The following is a 25752-nucleotide window of genomic DNA, read 5'->3' as shown; positions in this document are numbered from 1 at the left end:
ATGTGATATTTTAGGAGGGATTTGTAGAAAGGGAGATCTACGGTCTGGTGGGGTTGAGGAAAGATGATGTTTAGCCAGTGTAGATCTTTGAGAGGTGGAGATATGTGTACCAAGGGACGCTTAATTTGTGCACCAATGGGTAGGATTATATAGACTTACGTGAGAAGAATATCAAATGGCTGGAATCAGGGAGACTAGCAAGATGGTTAATAGCGTAAACATGATTGATAGCTCAGATCATGATGGTCACTGTTTGCTCTAATAGATATGCTATTTTCACACTCTTCCAATAAAAGATCTGTTTTCAAGCTAGAATTTCATTTTTCCAAAGTGTATAAAGCCATTCTTCCACAGAATCTTTCAATTTCTTTAATATGTAAAATATTAATAAATGAGTATAAGGAAATGTTTTGCTAAAAAAGACATTTAATTATCTCAAGATGTCAACTGAAGTGAGCTCTTCGTGAGCAGGAAATGTGTTTATTGTTATATTGTACTCTCCTAAGCACTTAGCACATTGCTCTGCACACAGTAAGCTCTAATAAATGTGACAGAATGAATGAATAGAATATATTTCTGTTAAAAGCACAATCAGAAATAAAAAGCTATGGCCATTTCTGAAAGGGAAGGGCTTACAAAATGACAACTGGGTAATTCATCACTTCAGTAGCAAATTTCCATAAGATGGAACACACCTTCTGAAGTATCCTATTTTCCTTCCTGGAAGTAATGTCGCACTAGACAATTACTGTCAACATTAATTGATTCATGATGCAACAACAAATGCCAAATGCTTGAGGATATTTGAGAATCAAGTTACATTTTCCTCTGCGTATAATAATTGGATTAATTTGGAAAATTCCTACATTCGGGGCTTCCCCTAGCATTTATGAACCAAGTTTCATTTTTTGCCTTCAACGTTAATTATCGTTTTCATTTTAAGATAAGCACTATGTAGGCATGAATATATGTGTGTACATATATATATGTACACACATATAAATGAGAAATAACTTGCAAATTTCACTGTCCTTCTTGAGAAGCAGCATGGCCTAGCGGACAGAGCACAGGCCTGGGAGGAAGGTCATGGGTTCTTATCCTGGCTCTGTCACTTGTCTGCTGTGTGTCCTTGGGCAAATCACTTGACTTCTCTCGGCCTCAGTGACCTCATCAGTAAAATGGGGATCAGGTCTGTGAGCTCCATGTGGCATAGGGGCTGAGTCCACCCCGATTTACCTGTAGCCACCCCAGCACTTAGTTCAAGGTCTGGCACATAGTAAGCTCTTAAATACAATAATCATTATTAAGTCCTAGATTTTCAGCATTGCCAATAATAAATCTTCAGCTATGGTTAGTATTTCCATGATGCTCTGGGCTTAATAATCTACATTATCATTTGCCAGCTCTTTGCTAGCTCTATAAAATGGTCCACAAATCATTTGCATTTCTTCTTGTGACTATGATTTCATGTCATAGTTATCATCACATAACAATTGATAATATTCCCAGAGGACTTGAACTATTCTTATTAGGACTGTTCTCAGTATTTCACAAATTAGTTATTTCCAAATTGGCAATGCCATAGGTTCAAGTTGCAAACTAGTGAAAATAAAAATAATAATAATAATGTTGGTATTTGTTAAGCGCTTACTATGTGCAGAGCACTGTTCTAAGCACTGAGGTAAGTACAGGGTAATCAGGTTGTCCCACGTGAGGCGCACAGTTAATCCCCATTTTACAGATGGGATAACTGAGGCACAGAGAAGTTAAGTGTCTTGCCCACAGTCAAACAGCTGACAAGTGGCAGAGCCAGGAGTCGAACCCATGACCTCTGACTCCAGAGCCCAGGCTCTTTCCACTGAGCCATGCTGCTTAAGATGATCTGTGGGACATTTTGAAAAAGAAAGATCATGGAAAGAGGAAAATTGATTCAAGAGAAGAGAAACAGACTATTTACAACTCCTTACAGAGCTCTAATTGGTTCCTAGAACCCAATGCACTAAACATCTAACGCCACAGGGGAAATGTATTGGGATCATGTTATAAACACCTAATTTGGACAAAGTACTTTAATTAAAGGTTACTTTCTAATATTGAAACCTTAACAAATCAGTGCCCAGAAACATGTGAGGGTGAGAGCTGCAATCACAGCAGCAATAGCTTTTTTCGTTTGGTTGCTTGTTTTTAAATTGTATTTGTTAAACACTTATTACGTACCAGGCGCCGTACTAAGCGCTGGGCTGGGTACAAGCTAATCAGGTTGGACACAGTCTATGTCCCACATGGGGTTTACAGTCTTAATCCCCATTTATAGGTGAGGTAACTGAGGCAGAGAGAAATTAAGTGACTTCCCCAAGGACACACAGCAGACACAAGGCAGAGCAGGGAGTAGAATCCTTCGGTCTCCCAGGCTTGTGCACTCTTCACTTGGCCATGATGTTTTTTCTAGGCCACGCTGTTTATTGAGTGCATTCTATGTGCAGAGCACTATGTTAAGAGTTTGGGAGAGTTCAAATCGATAGTGTTGGTAGACATGATCCCTGCTCTCCGGGAGTTTGTAATCCAGCTCAAGAAGTGTTGATGTGTATGAGAGATCCCAGTAAAAAAGACCTAGGTTTTATCATTTCTCCATACCTCTGTTACCTCCTCTGTAAAATGGGGACTAAAACTGTGAGCTCGAATCCCAGCTCTGCCACTTGTCAGCTGTGTGACTGTGGGCAAGTCATTTCACTTCTCTGTCCCTCAGTGACCTCACCTGTAAAATGGGGATTAAGTGTGAGCCTCACGTGGGACAACCGGATGACCCTGTATCTCCCCCAGCGCTTAGAACAGAGCTCTGCACATAGTAAGCGCTTAACAAATACCAACATTATTATTATTTTAGAAGCCTTCCCTAAGCTCTCCCTTGTGTCACCCTGATTTGCTCCCTTCATTCATCCTCCCACTCAACTCCACAGCACTTCTGTACATATTTGTAATTTATTTATTCATATTAATGCCTGTCTCCCCCTCTAGACTATAATCTCACTGTAGGCAGGGAATGTGTCTGTTATATTGTACTCTCCCAAGTACTTAGTACAGTGCTCTGCACACAGTAAGCACTCAGTAAAGATGATGGACTGACTGATAAAAAGACGAGAAAATCATGAACCTTCAGCTTTCTTTGGATCCAGGCAGATGTGAACTAAACTGAAAAAAAAAAAATTCTGTAGAATGAAAATATCTGCTCCAGATTTAAAAATCTGGCCTGGATCTTCATTTCTCCTTTCTTCTTCGTGGTGCCTCATTTTTGTGTCAGTGAAAGGCCTCTGTCCTTCCAGCAGTAACAGGCTACTCTGCCAAGTTCCTCTAAACGTGTTAAGACAAAGCAGCTGTCAAACCTGCCCAGCCTTCGAGACCTGGGAACAGGTTGTTCCATCCAGTTACGGAGGGAAACAAAAAGTTAAGATAAAGAATACTGCAAAAATGCTGAGGACGCAGAAGAAAGGGTTGTCTGATTTACTGCTATGATTTTGTGAAGATTTCCTTTATGTACCTGAAGAATGTTCTTCTATACCACGGGTCTGGGATAAGGAGAAAAAAGTGTCAATGGACAGAACCTTGTTAAATGCTAAAAAGGGGATTAAAAATTCTTGTGTTTTTCTAGATAAGCAAGATTGCTGTTTTATTAACTCGGCAGACAGGAAATTGAAGTGGCACCAATTAAAGTCTTGCTGAAACTGAGTTAAACTGTTGACTCTTAAAAAAAAAATCTGATCAAAGTGACTTAATTAGTTATTATTACATTAGGCAGTATCGGGTGGAGGAGGGAAAAATTCACACCGCCTAACAAATGTGGGCAATCTATTAGATTACCCAATTTCAACCAGTGAGATTCAAATCTAATTTATGGAGGATATCTGCATAATCAAACATTGGTGAGGGAAGCTAACTGCCTAACTCAAATTTTAATTAAGAAAAGCATGACAAAGAAAAAAAAATCTTTTCAGCTACTAACAAAATGCTAGAAAATATACATGTGCGGAATCATCAATATTGCCCTGTTAAAATAAATGACCCCCACTCAACTCATAAAATAGAGTGACCAAAATTATAGAGAATTCTATTTCAGGATTTTTAAAGAATTGTGATTTTAATAATAATTACGGTATTTGTTAAGCTCTTACTATGTACTAAGCGCTGTTCTAAGTTTGGGGGTAAATACAAGGTAGTCAGGTTGTCCCACATGGGGCTCACAGTCTTAATCTCCATTTTACAGATGAGGGAACTGAGACACAGAGAAGTTATATGGCTTGCCCAAGGTCACACAGCAGAGAAGTGGCAGAGCAGAATTAGAACCCACGTCCTCTGACTGCCAAACCCGTGCTCTTTTGGCTAAGCCATGTTGCTGATTTTCCCAGAGTCTTCCAACTCTTCTTTTGCTGATTTTGGTGTGGTTGAACAATCCTGTTTTTCTCTCAGTCTTTAGAGTGGGATCTACATTCACTCATTCAATGGTATTTATTGAGTGCTTACTGGGTGCACGACGCTGTGCTAACCTCTTGGGGGACTACGACGTAACAATAAACAGATACATTCACTGCCGACAATGAGCTTACAGTCTACGTGACAGCAACCGTCTTTTTGGTGCATGAGGCAGCACCTTGCCCCCTTGTTTCCCACCTCTTCCTCCTCCGACATCATCCCAGCCCACCGAGACAGAAGGAACTACTATGACCATGTGGCCCAGGGGTTTCTATTTCAGTTTCAAATGAGCATGTAGCCCTCCAGACTAGAGGATTCCCTAATGAACATCCATAATTCTTTCCAGAAGACAGAGTGCTGGAAGCTTCTCCCATTCAATTTATACCAAAGGTTCTTTATATCCACACCAAGTGACTCTACCTGCTCCTTGGAGGTGGTGACCTGGATCTAATCCCAGTTGCACCACTTGCCTCTGTGTGACGTTGGGCAGGTCCCTTAATTTATCTTCAGTTTTTCCATCTGTAAAATGGGGATTAAATATTTGTTCTCCCTCACCCTTAGTTTGTGAGTACCCCCCTTTTTTAAAAAAAATTGCATAAGTGTTTACTATGTGCCATTCAATCCCATTTATTTAATGCTTACCGTGTGCAGAGCACTGTACTAAGCAATTGGGAGAGTACAATATGACTATAAAACAGACACATTCCCTGCCCAGAGCAAACTCCATGTCCCAGGTGGGGCTCAGGGTCTTAATCCCCATTATACAGATGAGGTCACTGAGCCACAGAGAAAGGACGCACCACACAGATGGCAGAGCCGGCCTTAGAATCCAGGTGCGCTGGCTCCCAGGCCCATGCTCTATGCACTAGGCCACAGTGCATCCTCCCCAGTGTCTAGCACAATGCTGGGGACATAGTAAATGCTTAACCAAGAATGTTAGTCACTGAATGCTCATTGTGTGCAGACTATTGTACTTGGGAGTTAGTAGAACACAAATCCCTGGCCATAAAGAGGTTACAGACTAGAAAATAACAAATAAACACAATCATTATTACAGTAGCTCCCATCTCCTGATTGTTTTCCATCCCTGCCAAGGATCTGACACATTTCCCAGCCCACCTGCTCCTCAGAGCCTTGCTGTTAACTGTTTGGCCCAACACAGGGGGATGGAAGCCAGAATATTATTGTGAAGTATAAGAGTGCTTTATTCAATCAATCAACGTGATTTATTGAGCACCTTTGTGCACAGCACAATAACAAACACTTAGGAAGGTCATTCATCCATTCAATTCATTCAATCGTATTTATTGAGCGCTTACTGTGTGCAGAGCACTGTACTAAGCACTCGGGAAGTACAATTCAGGAACGAATAGAGACAATCCCTGTTCACAGTGGGCTTACAGTCTAGAAAGTGGGGGAGACAGACATCAGAATAAGTAAACAGGCATCAGTAGAATCCAAAACAAGAGAATTAGCAGACACATTCCCAGCCCATAAGGGTGGCTTAGTGGATAGAGCATGGGCCTGGGAGTCAAAAGGACCTGGGTTCTAATTTCTGCTCTTTCACTTGACTGCTGTGTGACCTGAGGCACATCACCTAGCTTCTCTGGGCCTCAGTTACCTCATCTGTAAATGCAAGAACCCCTTGTAGGACAGGGACTGTGTCCAACTCGATTGACCTGTATCTATCCCAGTGCTTAGAACAGTGCTTGGGCACAAAGTAAGTGCTTAACAAGCACGATAAGTTGTCAGCTGTGTGACTGTGGGCAAGTCACTTAACTTCTCTGTGCCTCAGTTACCTCATTTGTAAAATGGGGATTAACTGTGAGCCTCACGTGGGACAGCCTGATTACCCTGCATCTACCCCAGCGCTTAGAACATAGAAAGTGCTTAACAAATACCAACATTATTACGATAATTATTTTTAAGGAGCTAACAGTCCTTAAGAAGCAGCGTCACTAAGACGAGCCCTATCAGCAAAGAACACTGAAAGAAGATCTTTATAAGCAGGGAACATGTCTACCAACTCTGCTGTACTCTCCCAAGCACTTAGTAGAGTAGTCTGCATACAGAAAGTGTTCAATAAACACTACTGATAGAAAACAAACATTACAACAGGCCAATCCTGTATCCATCTGTCCCTCAGTTGGGGTGGATCCCAATTCTGTGCATAGTTTCAGACACTCCTCCCGAGTCTTTCCTTTCCGACTCATCTATTGGCCTTGAAGTCTCGCATCTTAATAAATTAAAGTGTTGCCTCGGGGAAAAATCAGAATTATTCTGAAGGTGAGTAGTGAGGAAGATGTTCTGAATAAAATCATTCCACCATGATCAAGACAAGATCAAATGACACCTGGGGATTACATCTGTTTAAGAAGAATTTAGACATGATCAGGCATAATCGAAAGAGGAGAGCTGCAAAATGCGAGTTAGTAAGATTCCAAGACTCCTGAGGAGCTTTTTCCTCATCGATTAACATTTGCTAATAGATCAATCGGTCAATCATATTTGTTGAGTACTTACCATGTGAAGAGCACTGTATTAAGCCCTTGGGAGACTACAATATAGCGGAGGTGGTATTAATAGTGTGAGTTTCATGTGGGGTAGAGACTGCATCCCACCTGATTAACTGGTATCTATCCCAGTGCTTAGAACAGTGCTAGGCACATAGTAAGTCCACAACAAGTACCATAATTATAATTAGACACATTCCCTGCCCCCAAGAAATTTACAATCTGGAGAGGGAAACAGGCATTGAAATAAATTATGGATATGTACATAATAACAATAATAATAATTGTGGCATTTGTTTAGAGTTTACTATGTGCCAGGCACTGAATTAAGCACTAGGGTGGTTACAAGCAAATCGGGTTGTACACAGCCCCTGTACCACACAGAACTCACAATCTCAATCCCCATTTTGCAGATGAGGTAACTGAGGCCCAGAGAAGTGAAGTGTGTTGTCCAAGGTCACATAGCAGACAGAATAAACCCAGATTCTTCTGACTCCCAGGCCTGGGCTCTATCCACTATGCCATGCGGCTACTCAAAGTGTTGGGGGTCTGACACAGTCCCTGTTCCACATGGGGCTACCAGTCTAGATGGGAGTGAGAAGAAATATTTAAACTCCATTTTCCAGATGAAAGAATAGACGCTCAACACTTAGAGGCAGGTTTTTCCTGAAAGAGTGAAGTGTTCCTGAAATTTCTCTTGAAACATTTACTCTGTTCTTACTGTTATTTTTTACTATGATTCAGATTCCAACAAATATCTATGGTGCAGAAGAGAGGCAGATAAATCTCTCTCCTTCAGAATGACTCTCCCTTTAAAGGCTAGAAAAATTAGTGTAAAACTTTTAACAGTTCTTTATTCTCCCACACTGACACTTGTTTAATAAAACGGATCAAAGTACTGTACCCCAAAAAAAAAAACCAAAACCCAAAGGGACATGGAAACTATTCTACCTGAAATAAAGCTATAAAATGAGATTTATTTCATACATAGGAAAGATTATATAACTTCCAATGGGACTCATAAGTAGTATGGTCAACTCTTGAGATTAATTGACATTTCTATCATTTTAGAATGGAATGTACTTTTCAGTACTTTTGAAAAGCAACAACCCCCTTTTTTCCATCAAAGGACTAAAGACTATCTATATCCATTCAGTGAGTTAAATAAACAAAGTTATATTTAACTCAAACTTTAAAGAAGGTATATGCATTTTATAGTCTGTTGTTGCGGAAATGTTGGTTTTTTAATTATAAACACTTATCTTTGTAGCATCTATTTTTTGCTTTTTAATATTGATACGACTTAGGTTCATCCTCGGGCTGCTATGAATATTTACTCTGTTCAGAGCATCTGCAGCACCTATCTTGGTAGACTGAATCTGCGTCTTTCATTTTTTGGTTTATAAAAGGTGGCAATATTAGTGACTAAAAAGCTATTCTCTGGTAAGCAATAAATGAAGACATACTTGCATATTTTAAGTCACTTCATTAATAAAGGAGAATTTCATTTCAATCAAGCAGCAGGACTAATGGATAGAGCGTAGGCCTGAGAGTTAGAAGGACCTGGGTTTTAAATCTGACTCCACCACTAGTCTACCAAGTAGCCTTAGGCAAGTAACTTCTCTGTGGCCCAGTTTCCTCACTTATATAATTGGGATGAAAACTGTGAGCAGCTTTGATAAAGCTGTCAGGTAATCCAAATCCAGATAGGCATTACCAAAACCCCAGTCTTACATGGCGTTAAATATTTTCTTTATAAAAATCGATGAAAACAATGAAGAGCTCTTGGTATTGCTCCCTGCTCCTCTTTTTCATCGGATGTGTAGCAAAGGGCAGGCCTGCTGTGCTGAATTATGGTCTAAAGTCACACCATAGCTTTAAGGCAGCCCCGCTAAATAAAATCTTCAGTGGATGGCCCAGGAAGGCTTTGGCTAAGAACCAGTAGTTATCAAAGACTGCTTCCTCTCCTTTCTTCTTGAAGATGTTGTTGTCGTCGAATCTTTTTACTTGAAGACAAGTGTGCTGACTATGTATCACTTGTGACCTGGCTCTTTCTGTCTTCTTTGTGGTTGATTACCACTTTCACACAGGCTGATTACGCAAAGATTGCTAGTAAGTGATCCAACTAAAGCACACTGAAGATGGGACAGGAACGGAGAGAAACAAAGAAAAAAAATAAAATTAACTCCCTCAAGGTGGGGAGAGCAAGAAAGATTTAGGAATGTTTTGATCTTTCATTCATTCATCCTGTGCCAAGATTATATGGATAAGATGTATTTAAAGAACAGAATTTAAAAAATAATTGTATTCTTTTTTAAGGTATTTGTGAAGCACTTACTATGTGCCGAGACATTGTAATAAGTGCTGGGGTAGAGGCAGCCTAATCAGCCTGGATACAGTCGCTGTCTCATATGGGACTCCCAGGCTTAATCTCTATTTTACAGATGAGGTAAATGAGGCACAGAGAAGCAAAGTGACTTCCCCAAGGTCACACAGCAGACAAGTGCCCGAGCCAGGATTATTATCCAGTTCCTTCTGACTCCCAGGCCCTTGCTCTATCCACTAGACCATTGGTTCATTCATTCTACCCCATGATTACAGACATAAATTGCTTTTAAGGAACAGAAATGAAGAAAGACTTGCATTATCCTGTGTGATGCTTTCTTAGGAGCGGGAGGTCAAGGCTGGTTCTGGTTGGGGTGGGAGAGGTGAGGTAAAATTCCACATCGGTAGTGTGATGGGGCTTGAGAGGAAATCACAAGAGGCCCCACCCCTGGAGGGCTGGCTTGTTGGGGGATAGTCGAGTTTGGGGGCTACATAGAAATGGGAATGCCTGACTCCTCCTTTGTCTCCCAGCCCAGTAATAGTGATAATAATAATAGCAATAGTAGTATTTGTTAAGTGCTATTTACCATGCACTGTGCTAAGCGCTGGGATGGATACAAATAAGTCAGGTTAGACAGAGTCTCTGTCCCACATGGGGCCCACAGTCTTAATCGCCATTTTACAGATGAGGGAACTGAGGCCCAGAGAAGTAAAATGCCTTGCCCAGCAACACAAAGCAGACAAGTGGCGGAGCTGGGATTAGAACCCATGACCTTCTGACTCCTAGGCCTGTGCTCTAATTCCTAAGCCACACTGCTTCTCAGTGGGCTCTGTATCCAAGTTGTCTGAGCTGGGCTCAGCACAGGCCGCAAGGAACCGTGAATTTGAGGTTCTAGCAGTCTCTCCACAGTTCAGCAGGACTGCCTCGCCGGAGAGGTGGTTGAGGAGACCCTTATCGTCTCTGTGCCTCAATCTTCTCATCTGCAAATTGGGGAGAAAATAGGTGTTCTCCCTCCCCCTTACACTGAGAACGGACAACAGACCCGGAAGCCGACATAAGCCGCGTACTAATAATGCTAACGGTAGTATTTTTTAAGCACTTTCTATTTGCTAAGCACTGACCCTTCCTTTGTTTCCCAGCCCAGTAATAATGATAATGATAATATTGGTATTTGTTAAGTGTTCAGAGCATGTAATCTCGTTGTGGGCAGGGAATGTGTCTGTTTATTGCTATATCTTACCCTTCCAAGAGCTTAGTAGAGTGTTTGGAATGCAACAACTGCTCAATAAATCCGATTGAATGACTTAATCTATTTAAGCATTTCAATGCAGAGCAAACTTTGATAGGTATACTAATAATGTTGGTATTTGTTAAGCGCTTACTATGTGCAGAGCACTGTTCATGTTGTCCCACATGAGGCTCACAGTCTTCACCCCCATTTTACAGATGAGGCAACTGAGGCACAGAGAAGTGAAGTAACTTGCCCACAGTCACCCAGCTGCCAAGTGGCAGAGCTGGAATTCGAACCCATGACCTCTGACTCCCAAGCCCGGGCTCTTTCCATTGAGCCACACTGCTTCTCTGATACACTGATACTATTCTGATACATTTTTATCAGTATACACTGATAATATGAAGGTTCTGTAACTCTAACCAAATATAAAAACTACAAATACGGATCACCTGATGTACAGCACATAATAAACATGTATAGATATGCTATATGGAAAAAGAATATACATAATTTTCAGATAATCCCTAACCTGATTTTGAAAATGAGACAAAAGGGGAAAAAAAAGTGGTTGCACATGGAATTGCATGTTGCAGAATAATTTGAGGGAGAAAGTAAACATGCTCTTGAAGAAATGAAGAATAGCTACTGAGGAAGAAAATACAGTGAGAAGCAGAATATCCCAGTGGATAACGCACAGGTCTGGGAGTCTGAAGACCTGCATTCTAATCTGCCACTTGTCTGCTGTGTGACCTTAGACAAGTCACTTAACTTCTCTGTACTTCAGTTACCTCATCTGTAAAATAGGGATTAAGACAGAGAGCCCTGTGTTGAACAGGGACCGTTTTCAATCTGATTATCTTGTATCTACCCCAACGCTTAGTACAGGGCCTGGTACGAAGCGCTTAGCAAATACCATTTAAAAACCAGGAAATTTGGAATAGAGGACTAAAAGGACTTTATGTTGACAGTTTATAGATTTTATGAATTCCACATTGATTAAAATGATAAGGCTTTAACACCACTCACGATAGATGTGTGAGAGAAAATCAGAATTCTTATCACTTGCCCGCGTATTATATACATTCACAGGTGCTCACAGTGAATTACGAGAAACCTTTTGAATGTTTCCTTGGGGATAATGACATAGGGGAAGTCATGAAAAGAATCCAAGAACTATAATTGCAATGTTCACTTTCTTCCTTGTTTGGTTTATGTTGGAAGGACTTGAGCTGTGCAAATGCTGATTTTTCAAGTTAAAGCTACTGCAAACCCAAGTTTCACAGGGGAAAAGGAATTTGTCATGAGTTAAGTCATTGTAATAATAATGATGGCATTTGTTAAGTGCTTACTATGTGCCAAGCACTGTCCTAAGCGCTAGGGTAGATAGATGCTAATCAGGCTATCCCACGTGGGGTTCACGGTCCTCACCCCCATTTTACAGATGAGATAACTGAGGCACAGAGAAGTTCAATGGCTTGCCCAAGGTCACACAGCAGACAGGTGGTGGAGCTGTGTAATAGTATTACTCCTTTGTTGTGCTACGTATTCCTTATATCCCCTAATTTGAACTCGATAGATACTTCTTCCCTGAATACAAGATCTTCTGCAGCGTGGCTCAGTGGAAAGAGACCGGGCTTGAGAGTTGCAGGTCATGGGTTCGAATCCCAGTCTGCCACCTGTCAGCTTTGGGCACTTCACTTCTCTGCCCCTCAGTTCCCTCATCTGTAAAATGGGGATGAAGACTGTGAGCCTCACGTGGGACAACCTGATTACCCTGCATCTACCCCGGCGCTCAGACCAGTGCTCTGCACATAATAAGCGCTTAACAAATACTAACATTATTACTAAAATGTATACTCCTTAAGTACGCAGCTTGTGGATATTTCCTCTATTGAACTCTCCTAAAAGGTAGGAGCATGGCCTACTGGATAGAGCATGGGCCTGAGAGTCAAAAGGCCTGGGTTCTAATCCAGATCTGCTACTTGTCTGCTGGGTGCTCTTGGGCAAGTCAGTTCCCTAAATCTGCAAAATGGGATTCAATAAATTCTCAGTAAGTGCTCAATAAATACGATCGAATGAACAAAACAAGAGAATCAGGGAGGTAAGGAGAAATCTGGTTGAGCTACAAAGGCTCCAGCAAATTGGGCTGAACCCGGTTGCCAAATGGCCCAAATTAAGACTTACTCAATATGTCAAATCAGAAGGGATGTCAACATAGAGGTACAAAGATTTAAGTTGATAGAATAACACTGAAAACCACTAAAGGAACAATTGTAAAGCTTGATTGTCTAATTACATAAACCCCTCACCATATGGTTGACCCCAGGGCCAAGTGGAACCTAAAGCTTTTGCTGGAGAAAGGGAGTAGAAAAGGAGGTGAAAAACTGAAATAATCCCAAATGAGATAACTAGAATTCCTTTTTACCATGGTTATTTGTTGAAAGTGTTGAGAGAGTGGTGAAATTAAAAGGAAATGCCCAAAGCAACATTAGGTAAAAGGGAAAATATATTCATCAACCCAGGAAAATTAGCCGTTCGGTAAGCTCACACAGAGGATTTCCAGTTAGTGGCCCTACTTTGAATATGAAACACACTCACACACAGCTCCGTGTGGGCAGGGAATGTGTCTGTTTACTGTTATATAGTACTCTCCCAACTGCTTAGTACAGTGCTCCGCACACAGTAAGCGCTCAATAAATTCGATTGAATGAATGAACACAAGCACACGGTCAGTATTCACTGACTTTTCAGCATGGCATATAATCATCTGTTGGTCTCCACGTGTCTATGTAATCACATTGCGATAATTCCTACATACCAAAAACTAGGATGTGTTTACAGTATTAACGATTCCAACATTTTTATTTTTAGAGTACATTTCCTTCAAAAACACTCAAATTGTTTCTCTGATATCTTCCCAAGGTGAGTTTCCCAATGTCACCTGCTGAGGGAGTTGCAATAAAGTTACTTTTAGACAAAATGAGAATACCCGAAGCAAAAAGGAAACATTAAGGTACTGAAAATGAACTATTTAATGGTCGCAATAAAAATTTACAAAAAAAGTATGCCCTGAAACTGAATGTTAATGCTGATTAGCCTAAAAGATGGAAAAGACAGGTAGGATAGTGGGGGTGATAATGCTGGAAGGGGCAAATTGTGGTTAGAGAATACTCGGTTTCTTGCAAGGCCAAGTAGTTTCAAAAATTAGTCAAACAAAACTTAAAATTAATTACAAACCTGGCAGTCGTACAAACCGTAATTCACCTAGATAACTGCTCCCCCATGCCCCCAAGTAACAAATTAAGCTCCAGGGATATTTTAAGATAGCCTGCCAATATATTAGATTGTATGCTACACAGATAATTCTATTCAAGCCAGAAGCAGCAAATGACAGTAAAAGTATTTCCTATGTCTACGAGAAGCAGTGTGGCTTACTGGATAGGGCATGGGCCTGGGAGTCAAAAGGACCTGGATTCTAATTCTGGCTCGGCCACATGTCTGCCGTGTGACCTTGGGCAAGTTACCTAACTTCTCTGGGCCTCAGTTACCTCATCTGTAAAATGGGGATTTAGAGGGTGAGCCCCACGAGGGACAGGGACTGTGACCATCCTGCTCAACTTGTATCTTTCCCAGCATTTAAAAAAGTGCTTGGCACATAGGAAGCGCTTAACGAGTACCGTAATTATTATCTATAATTTCTAAGAAAGCTTCTCATAGGGATGCAGCAAGCTGAGAATATAAGATAGGGGAAAAATGAATCCTTTCAATGGAAGTATATTCAAATTTGTGAGAACAGAGGTAGATGGCATAATTAATACCTGAAAACGTTTTCCTTTTGAAATTAATTCAGGTATTGGTAGTGAACCTTTGATGGGCATTTCAAAAGGGCACTATCAGAGGATTAAAATGTCTCTAGTATGGAGATTCAATATGTAGTTCAAAGCATTTCACTACCGAACAAGCTGCTGTAGTGTCCTCTAAGTCATTATTCTGTTTATTTCAGTCCCATCACCAATTTTATGACAAATGATTATCTTCAATTTGATAGGCCTTTCAGATTGGCTAGAAATAATCACTTGCATCATAGTTCTTTGTAGACTAAACTGATAATTTTATTAAATGATCCAAGAGGATATCATCAACTCAGAATTACAGTTGCTCCATAATTGCCAGTAAACTCAATTTTCAAGTTATTAAATAGGGGATTTTATGAACACTGTAGTCATAGCATGTCTGATTACTTAGAAAAAAGCTAAGTGATGGCACCGATCTAAGCATCTCACAGTTAAATGAGAAAGGGGATGCGAATATATTTTCATATTGTCACCAATGCTATAGCTGTCAGTGGAGCCGGGGAAAATATAGCATCTAGAGTAAAATAAAGGCAAAGTACATTGCTAAAGTTCAGTTTCAGTTGCCATATCCATTATAAATCCAAAATTGGAAAGTTCCTATCCTGGATACTTGATGCAGCATCAAGCACTGTTTTGCAAAACTATTTGTCAAAACAGATTTTTTTTTTGCCTCATATTTTTCTCTTCATGAATATTTAAACCCTATTAAGTAGTGTTAAAGCTTCTTCAAAAATCATTTTTAGACACCTCTTTTTCAAAATGCATTACGGTAAGCTGGAACTATTTTACCCAAGTGAATTTTGCAAAACATTCAAAACCGGAAGATATTTAAAAGAAAAATCACAATTCTCACTACCTCAACTTGCACATTTACAAAGTATGAATTCATTCATCCTTCCATCTCTTGCCCCAGGGAGAATCAACTGTAGCCAGTAAATTTTAATAAAGGTATTTTCATGTATGAAGTACTATATAAATGCAAAATAAAAGGCTATGCTAAATAATAGCAGATCCAGGGATGACAAACCAAGAATGAAAAAAAGTTGTTTGAGGGAGAAGTGTAATGTGTTTTATTTTCTCCAACCTCCTTGTGTGAAATAATCTCCTGCAAAAATGATTCATTACAGAAAGGTTCTACCTTGTTTGGTGTTTTTTAAGAGGAACAGGATGTGCTAGAGAGTCAATAAAAAGCAGCAGCAGAACTGAGATGAAAAAAGGTCCCGCATTCATAGTTAAATGTGACTTTCATCTCCCACACCCTTCTGTGTCGCCCTGATTTGTTCCATTTATTCACCTCAGACCCACAGCACTTATGGACATACCTGTAATTTATTTATTCATATTATTGTCTGTCTCGCCCTCTAGAATGCAAGCTCATTGTGGGCAGGGAACATGTCTACCAAGTCTGTTATATTGTACTCGCCCAAGTGCTTAGTACAGTGCTCTGCTCCAGTAAGCACTCAGTAAATACGATCGACTGATTAGGAGCGGGGACACGTTGCTTCATTCTTCTGTGCTTCCCAATCTCCTAGTCCAGTGCGCTGCCCAAATGAATGCTTAATAAATGCCCCTACCACTATTTATAAATAAACCAGTAATTTTCCCTTTAATAAAACACGAAGTGACTGGTTTGGTTACAAATGAAGGTATTCAATATAGTCCCAGGAATTAATTGAAAACAGATTCAGGATGGTGAATGAGACCTGTTAACAGCAAGAAATAGAATAGCTAAAAAGAGCTAGAAGCAACCAAGTCTTAAATATTGATTGCAGATACTGCTCATGAGCCGAAACGTTCTCTATAAGGGTCTGCCTTGGTTTTAAGAGCAAGTGGGTTCCAACTAAAAGACAATCCTCAGAGTGCTGCGTTAACCCTAAATAGAGCAGGAGAAATCATTCTGAATAGATGTCCTTCATACTTGAAGATGCCATTTTTTTGTGGGATTTGTTGAGTGCTTACTATGTTCCAGGAGACACTGTATTAAGCACTCGTGTAAATAATAATAATTTTGGTATTTACAAGTTAATCAGGTTGGACACAGTCCCTGTCCCACATGGGCCGCTTAGTCTTAATCCCCATTTTACAGACGAGGGAAGTGAGGTATAGAGAAGCGCCCAAAGTCATGCAGAAGACAAGGGGAGGAGCCAGGGAAGGGGTCTTGGGGGGTGAGTGGTAAGATAGATGAGTTTGAGGTACCTTGAGTAGGTTGGCATTAGAGGAGCGAAGTGAGCGTGCTGGGTGTAGTGGGAAATCTGCAGGGTGAGATAGGAGGGAGCAAGATGATTGCTTTAAAACAATGGTAAGGAATTAATTTGATGTTGAGGTGGATGGGCAGTCATTTGAGGTTCTTTAGGAGTAGGGAGACATAGACTGACTTTTTTTTTCCTTGGAAAATGATCCGTGCAGTGGAATGATGTATGGATTGGAGTGGGGCCGCATGCATTCAAAGATCGTTCCTGGATACCCTGGGTATTTGTCACTTAAACAGCATAATGCCTTTTGTGTTTTTCTGTGTTGTGATGTTCTTCGATCCTCTGTTCCACTTCCAATAACTAGTTGTTAGACTGATCTGACTTCAACCTCTTGGATCAACTTAGTAGCAGATTGGTTGGGCTGGAAAGAGCAGATTTTAGCACTCTTGTGAAGGTAAAACCAAAAGGATTTGGTGACAGATTGAATATGTGGGTGGAATGAAAGAGGTGAGAAGAGAACAACGCCAAGGTTACGGGCTTGTGAGATAGGGAGGATAGTGGTGTTGTCTTCAGTGATGGGAAAGACAAGGGGAAGGAAGGGTTTGGGTGAGAAGATAAAGAGTTCTGTTTTGGACATGTTTAGTTTGAGATGTCAGTAGAACATCCAAGTACATATGCCTTGAAGGCAGGAGGACCTGCAAGATTTCAGGGAAGGAGAGAGGTCAGGGCTGGATATGTAGATTTGGGAATCAACTGCAGAGAGATGGCAATTGGAGTCATGGGTGAGAATAATAAATATCAATAATTGAGGAGGTGAAGAAGGTGGACAGAAGAAATCACTTCAGACAGTGGAGTAAAATGTCAGTTTTTTCATTTTTTTTTTCCAAAAATGGTATTTATTAAGCGCTACGTGTCGGGCACTGTACTACGGGCAGGAGTCAGTGCAAGCACATCGTGTCGGACACAGTCCCTGTCCCACATGGGGTTCACAGTTTCAATTCCCACTTTTCAGATGAGGTAACTGAGGCCCAGAGAAGTGAAGTGACTTGCCCAAGGTCACAGAGAAGAAAAGTGGTAGAACGAGAATTAGAACCCAGGTCCTAATTCCCGGACCTGTGCTCTAGCCACTTGATCATGTTGCTTCTCTACTAAAGTACCAGCCTGCCCTTAAAAAACTGTACACACAACCAAGGATTTTCACTGGCAAACCAGAAATGAATTCTGTCACTAAATGGGGCAGATGAATGGATATAAAAGTAAAACACAAACCTTAATATCTTGGCGTCTTCACCTGCACTAGCCTCTGTCATGTTGAAAGAATTGATTTATGTAGAAAAGAGCCTAGACTATCTTACTGTATATTAAAGCAACTCTACAAGTGAGCGAGATGGGTCCCTTTTTCTCTAAGTGAATCGGTACCAGGGTATTACTAGAAGTTGAGAAAGATTAAACTCGTTCGGGTTAGCACAGCGAGATACCTATCCAGACACCAGAGGCCTGGTTAATTCCAGCAGGGGTATTGACTATATGATTGGCAGAGGTAATTAATATCTCCCTTTGAGAAAACTGAATAAATGGAATCTAGTTTTCCATTAAATAGTCCGCATTTTCAGGAAAAACAATTAAAATGCAGCTTTCTGACCTCCAGAATCTTCCTCTAGCTCCTTGCAGTTTGATGTCATTCAACAAACTATATGACAGAGGATATCTATTATAATATTTATTTTATGCATTTCCATGAAACAAAATGAAAAGAAGATATTCCAGTCACGTAAACAATGCATAATTTCTTGATTAGACAAGACGGCAGGATCAAATGTTCTGCTGATATTCACATTTTAAAAATAAATTTATTTTGCGGTAAGAGCTCTAACCACTTTCCCAGGTGCCTTAAGATTTTTAATTAGCGAAGGTTAAATGGAACAAGTTTTGAAAATATCTTTCCGAATGATTCCTTCTCTGGCAATGCCTGGACTTAAATATTAATCTTTCTTATGTGTGGCTTCAAGTGACTGCTTCGAGAACAATCGCTATTTAAATACCATACCCAAGCTTCTGTCAATACTTGGGTACGAAAGCTTATTTTTGAACTGGCGACTGGGCAGGAAGATTTATCACGGCATTTCTCCATCATCGTCATTTTATCCATGAGAAAATAATTACGAAAGAGAAAGTTGAACACCAACCAGAAGGCGCAAAACCTAGATGCAGTGGGATGGACTGATATCAATAGTATTTATCGAGTGTCTACTACGTGCAGAGCACTGTACTAAGCGTTTGAGAGAGTACAATACAGCAGACTTGGTAGACGCATTCCCTGCCCACAACCAGCTCACACTTTAGAGGGGGAGATATCTACTGGGAGAGAGACCCAGAGGAAAAAAGAGATAAGCAAATAACTTCTGATCACCAAAGGATTACATCACTGTCATTAGTGATAACACCAAAAGAGATTTTTAAAGAAAAAGAGGTAGTTCCACTACTCACCACATATGCAGTACTTGCTTCTGGAGAAGTGGAGAGGAAACAGGAATAGTAGCAGGGGATGAAGGCCTGCAAGAATAAAATGGATGTGACATAAGCCCATGAAATAGCAGTTATGTTCCAAGCAGTGTAGCCTAATGGAAAAGCCACAGGCCTGGGAGTCAAAGGACCTAGGTTCTCATATCCTGGCTCAGCTGCTTGCCTGTTCTGTGTCCTTGGACAAGTCACTTAACTTCTCCCTACCCCAGTCACCTCATCTGTAAAATGGGGATTTAGACTGTGAACTTCACCGGGACTTAGAGGGTGGCCAACCTGATCGTCTTGGATCTATCCCAGCACTAAGTAAAGTCGTTGCGGGCAGGAAACATGTCTATCGACTTTGTTATATTATATTCTCCCAAGCACTTAGTACGGTGCTCTGCACACAGTAAGCACTCAAGGAATACGATTGATTGGCACACAGTGAGTGATTAACAAAACCATAAAAAAGGGGATAAAAGTGACCCAACAGGTCACTGAAACTGATCCCCCAAACTGAGACAGGGTAAGGACAAACTTCAGAAGTTGCTAGACCAATTCCCTCTTGAGCCTCCTTCCTGATGGCAGGTGAATTGTATTAACCATTAGGTATTTAATGGCTGATGCCAGCTGGCTCCCAGCCAATCACTGGGAAGTACTGGGAAAAGAGGCGGGGTCGGGCTAATCCTTTTAGTGGTAGTTTGAAAGGATGGTATTTAACGACATTATAGTAAATAATGGTAATCATTAAATGCTTATTATGTGCCAAGCACTATTCTAAGCACTGGGGTAGATAACAATAATAATAATAATAATAGTATTTGTTAAGGGCTTACTATGTGCCACCTGGGATAGATACAAGGTAATCAGTTTGTCCCACCTGAGGCTCACGGTCTTCATCCCCATTTTACAGATGGGGAACTGAGGCACAGAGAAGTGAAGTGACTCACCCACAGTCACACAGCAGACAGATGTCAGAGCTGAAATTAGAACCCATAACATTCTGACTACCAAGCCTGTGCTTTATCCACTACGCTGAAAAGAATAAGTTGTTGTGAGGCCTAGCAGAAAAATAATAATGCTGGGAAGCAGAAGGGTTAGGCTTAGATTCGCCGCCACCACTCATCTGCCATTTGACCTGGGACAAACTACTTAATTTTTCTATGTCTCAGGTTCCCCATCTGTAAAATGGGTATGAAATACCTGTTCTGCCTCCATCTCAGACTATAAACCCCATGTGGGACAGTGACTGTATCTGATCCGAAGATCATCTTAAAGAGAAGCAGCGTGGTTCAGTGGAAAGAACGTGGGCTTGGGAGTCAGAGGACGTGGGTTCTAATCCTAGCTCTGCCACTTGTCTGCTGTAAAATGGGGATGAAGACCCTAAAGGGACCAAACTCACCCTGAAAAGGAGCAAAGAGTGGGGAGAAGCCTTCTCGTTCCTTTTTGGGAAAGTTGTGGTGATTCCTTAATTTCTGTCTCCCTCTCTAGACTAAGAAACATCATGGTATAGTGGATAGAGCACGGGCCTGGGAGTCAGAAGGTCATGGGTTCTAATCCTAGCTCTGCCACTTGTCTGCTCTGTGACCTTGGGCAAGTCACTGCACTTCTCTGGGCCTCAGTTCCCTCATCTGTAAAATGGGGATTAAGACTGTGAGCCCCACGAGGGACAACTTGATTATCTCATATAATAATGTTGGTATTTGTTAAGCGCTTACTATGTGCCGAGTACTGTTCTAAGCGCTGGGGTAGATACAAGGTAATCAGGTTGTCCCACGTGAGGCTCACAGTTAATCCCCATTTTACAGATGAGGTAACTGAGGCACAGAGAAGTTAAGTGACTTGCCCACAGTCACACAGCTGACAAGTGGCAGAGCAGGGATTCTCATATCTATCTCAGTGCTTAGAACAGTCCTTGGCTCATAGTAAGCATTTAACACATACCATTATCATTATTATTATTAAGACATTTGCCTTTGGACCATCTTCGAGATTGGTGGGTGTCCAGTGTGGACTTGTGGGCAAGGAATGTATCTATTCATTGTTATATTGTACTCTCCCAAGTGCTTAGTACAGTACTCTGCACACAGTGTGTACTCAATAAATACAAAAGACTGACTCCATCACTGGGCTGGCTCAATAGAAGCATAGCTAAATCTGACCAGTAAGACCAACAACACTCACAGAATTTACTATAGGTTTGGGATTATCTGGAGATTTTAATAATCTATGCCACCTCATGGACAGGTATAATAAAAATTTTGGACTCTTGGGCCCTGAGAACTTTTTTTTCTCTTTTTATGGTATTCAAGTGCTTACAAAGGGTTTAATGCAGTGCTTTGCACACAGTAAGTGCTCAATAAATACGAATGAATGAATGACTTGAATGAATTTGTCAAATAACCTACTGTCAAGTGCTGGGGTAGATATAAATTAATCAGACTGGATACAGTCCCTGTCCCACATCCTAAATATAATTTATTTAATCAATCAATTGTATTTATTGAGCACTTACTGTGTGCAGAACGCTGTACTAAGTGCTTGGGAGGGCACAATATAGCAACAAACATATTCCCTGCCAACAAAAAGCTTACAGTCTAGAGGACAACCACTGAATCCTCATTTTGCAGTTGAGGAAACTCAGGCTCGGAGAAGCTGAGCGACTCTCCCAAGGTCACACAGCAGGGAAGTGGTGGGGCTGGGATTAGAACTCAGGTCCTCTGGCTCCCAGGCCTATGTTTTATCCACTAGGCCATACACTGGTTCCCTGTCAATGGTTTAAGAAATAGCACCTACAAGGACCTTATCCTTCACTCTGCAAAGAGAGTTTGGGGGCAAAATTGTCATCAGCAGTGAACAATGATCTATTATGTCAATAATGACTAACAGCTCACATTATTAAGTGACAGTTCATGGTATTTCCCTTTATATTACCCATTTTCCTGGACAGAAAATTAATGTTCTGTCTGATTTAGAACTTTATAAGTGGGATGATTGTCATCTAATATTTCAACCAGGCAATAAAGTTATCTCTTGTGAATTCACAACATCACTGATGCAAAAATGTAGCTGCTAGAGTAAAGCACTGAATGAAACAAGACCCTTTCAAGTGGACTTCCACCCTTTAGTCACACCATTCTCAGCCCCTCAGCACTTATGTACATACATATCTATAATTTCTTTGCTTTTTTTTTTGTCTGTCTCCCCTTCTAGACTGTCAACTCCTTGGGAGCAGGGAATGTGTCTACCTACTCTGTAATATTATACTCTCTCAAATGCTTAGTATGCGCTTGACAAATGCCACTCAAAAAAATAAAGAAGGCCGTTTTTTGTTCTTTTAAATGTATTTGTTTAGCGCTTACTCTGTGCCAGACGCTGTCCTCTTCACCTACTCCCCACCCTTGGTCAGTCAGTTATTTGTATTTATTGAGTAAAGTACTGTAATAAGCGGTTGGGAGAGTAAGAGATACAATCAACATACACATTCCCTGCCCACAACGAGCTTACAGTCTTGATGGCTTCTTGATGAGTATTCTGGCGAGGAGAGAAATTGACTTGGCACCAGAGAATGTAGAGTCAGGGTTCAGTGGTGTGTAGAAAGAAGGCCGGGGGGAAGAGGGCAGGTTTCAGAGGACATCTCCTGCCCCAGTGCGGTAGCCCTGGTGGATTAAGGCTACAATTATCTTTAACAACCGAAATATTAGACAACTCATGCACTATCTCTTGCCCATTAGCTCTATAATTTTTGTCAATTTGCTCCACCGCCTCAGTCATCATGTGCCATTCTAATGATGTATATGGAGTGTTCAACTGAAATAGAATTTTTCACATTTAATTTCAGATCGATGATTCTCTCAATGAAACTGTTATTTCTATGTGCCTTCCCAGTGATGAAATAAAAGGTGATGTCATTTTACCGGAGTCCTAAGTGGAATGAAATTTGTTTAATGTAGTTAAAGAAGCATCGCGGCCTAGTGGATAGAGTACAGACCTGGGAGTAAGAAGGACCTGGGTTCTAATCCCAGCTCCATCACTTGTCTACTTGTGACCTTGGGCAAGTCACTTCTCTGTGCCTCAGTTCCCTCATCTGTAAAAAGGGATTAAGTCTCTGAGCCTTATGTTGGACAGGAACTGTTTCTATCTTCTATCTACCCCTGAGCTTAGATCAGTGCCTGACACATAGTAAGTGCTTAAAAAATACCATTATTATTATCATCATCTCTTTAGGGAACAACCTACTTGAGTCAGATATTAGTTCTGGATATTCTACCACCAGCAAGACTCAACTTCGAGTGTGTTTCTAGTTGAGGTAATGGGTTGGGTGAGTCACGCATATTCTCTTGTCCGCTGGGGACTATTTCTGCATTACCATAGTCCACGTCCAATATAAGCAGAAATGCAGTAAGCTGTTTATAGTCTCGATGAGTTATATTCCTCAGAAGTGTCGAAGTCGCTAAAAGGAATTGTCGAGAAGCTTTCAGTATGGCTGACCTGCATTAAGTATATCATGTAAAGGTGGAGCCTGGTCAGGAGGGGCATTTGGTCGAATAATAGTATCAGTTAGTTTTATTTTGTTGGGCTTTTTTTTAAAGTCCTAGAACTATCAACATCTGGGCCCAATAATGGCCGAGATGGACTGTCTTTCAGAGTGAGATGAAAAAGTGAAATTATTGAAACCGGAGCCTCCAGATTGTTGAGTTACTTTTTGGTTGGAGCAGAGCTGCTCCTGAACAAACTTTCCACATCCACTTAGCTTTTTTCTAGACTATGTTTATTTTCCTCAAGTCACTGCCTCTAAGCCCTCCTTATGTGGACTGTTTATTGAGCATCTACTATGTGTGTCTCTCCCAAATGCTTAGTACAGTGCTCTGCAGACAGTAAGAGCTCAATAAATACAATTAAGTGAATGAATGAAAGTGTCTCCCATCTTCCTCATCAACAGAATTACTGGAATCTGGTATCTTTTCAGAGAAAGATTCCTAGCATAATTGTTAAGTGAAACTGAATATGTCAGTTTGAAGAAGGGCAATCATTTGGAAGTTAAACAAAACTTAAAGTGTATTTCCTAGTCAGGATGATTAGATGCTGTTTTGATATCCCCACTGAAGGTTACACAATGAGAGAAGCTTATAGTTGTGATTTGTTTTTAGTATAGAAATCAAACAATTTTCTCTTGCCCAAAATACTTAAGATATTCTTAGACAACTGCAATGATGTACATCACCTGTGCTTGTCTAAGTTGATATTTTAATGCATTAATCACTGGGTACCCGCCATGACACCAAGGTAGCTATCAATGTTTGAATTATAGTTTACAAGACAAGTGAACAATGAAGACACATTTGATTTAAATGTCGGTGTCATTTCTCATTAAAATGGAGATTTCATCAGAGCAGGAAATCTGATATGATCTGTATTTAAATAAATATTTCTCCATCCTTTTCAGCTTCTCCAATGTACAGTTGAGTTAATGGATGAAAACTTTTCGGTAAGACTCATGGAAACTTTTGTCTTATGAGATATTAATAAACAGTGGCATCTTTGTTCCACGGTTGTCTTTAGAAACAGTTTAATATTTAACAACGAAAATCCCTTTGGATGATACTTGTTGTGAATATCACATTAAATGAGAAATTAGTCAAGCTAACTGTTAAACTACAGCAATTCAATATACGGTCTGAGAACTGCTGTCTCTTTAACTATGTATTGTAGAGAAATGGCTCTGGTTACATTTCTTTTCCCTTAAGAGAATATCTCTGGGGAACCGTCTTACATATGCTTTTAATTTTTTATATCTATTAAAACGTAATTCAAGAGAAAGGGGAGAAAAAAAATTCAGGTAATTTTTCCGAGACATATTATTACTTAAAATCCAGTTGCTTCTGGCATCTTTTAAAGTATGAAACAAAAAATATGCGTGAACAGTTGATATGCAGGAGTAGGAGAAACATATTTTACTAGTGATCTCAGGCAAGATTCATAGAGTTGGCCTGGATTTTCACCATCTCTCCACATCTCTTTTTCAACTCTGCTTTTGATTACCGATCCAATTTCACGCACATAATGGGTTTAGATAAAATAAGATTGAGAATATAGAGGCACAGAACAGTATGTTTAGACACAATATGAGGGTCAGCTACTACTAATGCAGAATGACAGGAATTTAAACCTTTTCGTGCCACTTTTTGATTTAGTACTTTATTTTATGCTACAATAAAGATCATAAAGTTATATTTTACAATAAATTCTGGGGGAAAAATCAAGCTGATTTTTTGCAAGATGAGTTCACTGTCTGAGAAATTATCTGAGTCCTCTAGTTTTGTCCAGAAAAACCTTGAACTATTTCAATGATGAAATAGCCTTTACCCATTTATAGTTGTCATGAATTTTTGAAGATGGCTCTGAATCTTCCTGTTGGGAGTGTGGCAGAAAAGCAAGTCAGTAAATCAGTCAGTCATATTTACTGGGCGCTTACTGTGTGTAAAGCACTGTACTAAGCATTTGGGAGAGTGCTATATAACAAGAAACAGACACATTCCCTGCCCACAACGAGTCTGCATTCTGAAGGAGACCGAGAGTCTGGTCCCCATTTTGTACACAGAAAGATAACTTAATAATAATAAGCATTATTAGTTAGGCATTTACTATTTTGCTAACATTGTACTGA

At 40.4% G+C, this 25752-nt stretch overlaps 1 long non-coding RNA gene across 1 annotated transcript in view; it reads right to left on the bottom strand.

Annotated features, from left to right (window-relative positions):
• The window catches only part of LOC120639034, a 162132-nt gene that overhangs the window by 32918 nt on the left and 103462 nt on the right, over positions 1 to 25752 (bottom strand). Inside the window, exon 2 of the long non-coding RNA XR_005661153.1 lies at positions 19071 to 19136. This is a non-coding gene — a long non-coding RNA (uncharacterized LOC120639034). The remainder of the gene's footprint in view (positions 1 to 19070; positions 19137 to 25752) is intronic.

This window comes from Ornithorhynchus anatinus, chromosome 20, assembly GCF_004115215.2.
Source record: "Ornithorhynchus anatinus isolate Pmale09 chromosome 20, mOrnAna1.pri.v4, whole genome shotgun sequence".
Lineage (NCBI taxonomy): Eukaryota > Metazoa > Chordata > Mammalia > Monotremata > Ornithorhynchidae > Ornithorhynchus > Ornithorhynchus anatinus.
This window is presented reverse-complemented; position numbering and strand designations above follow the sequence as displayed.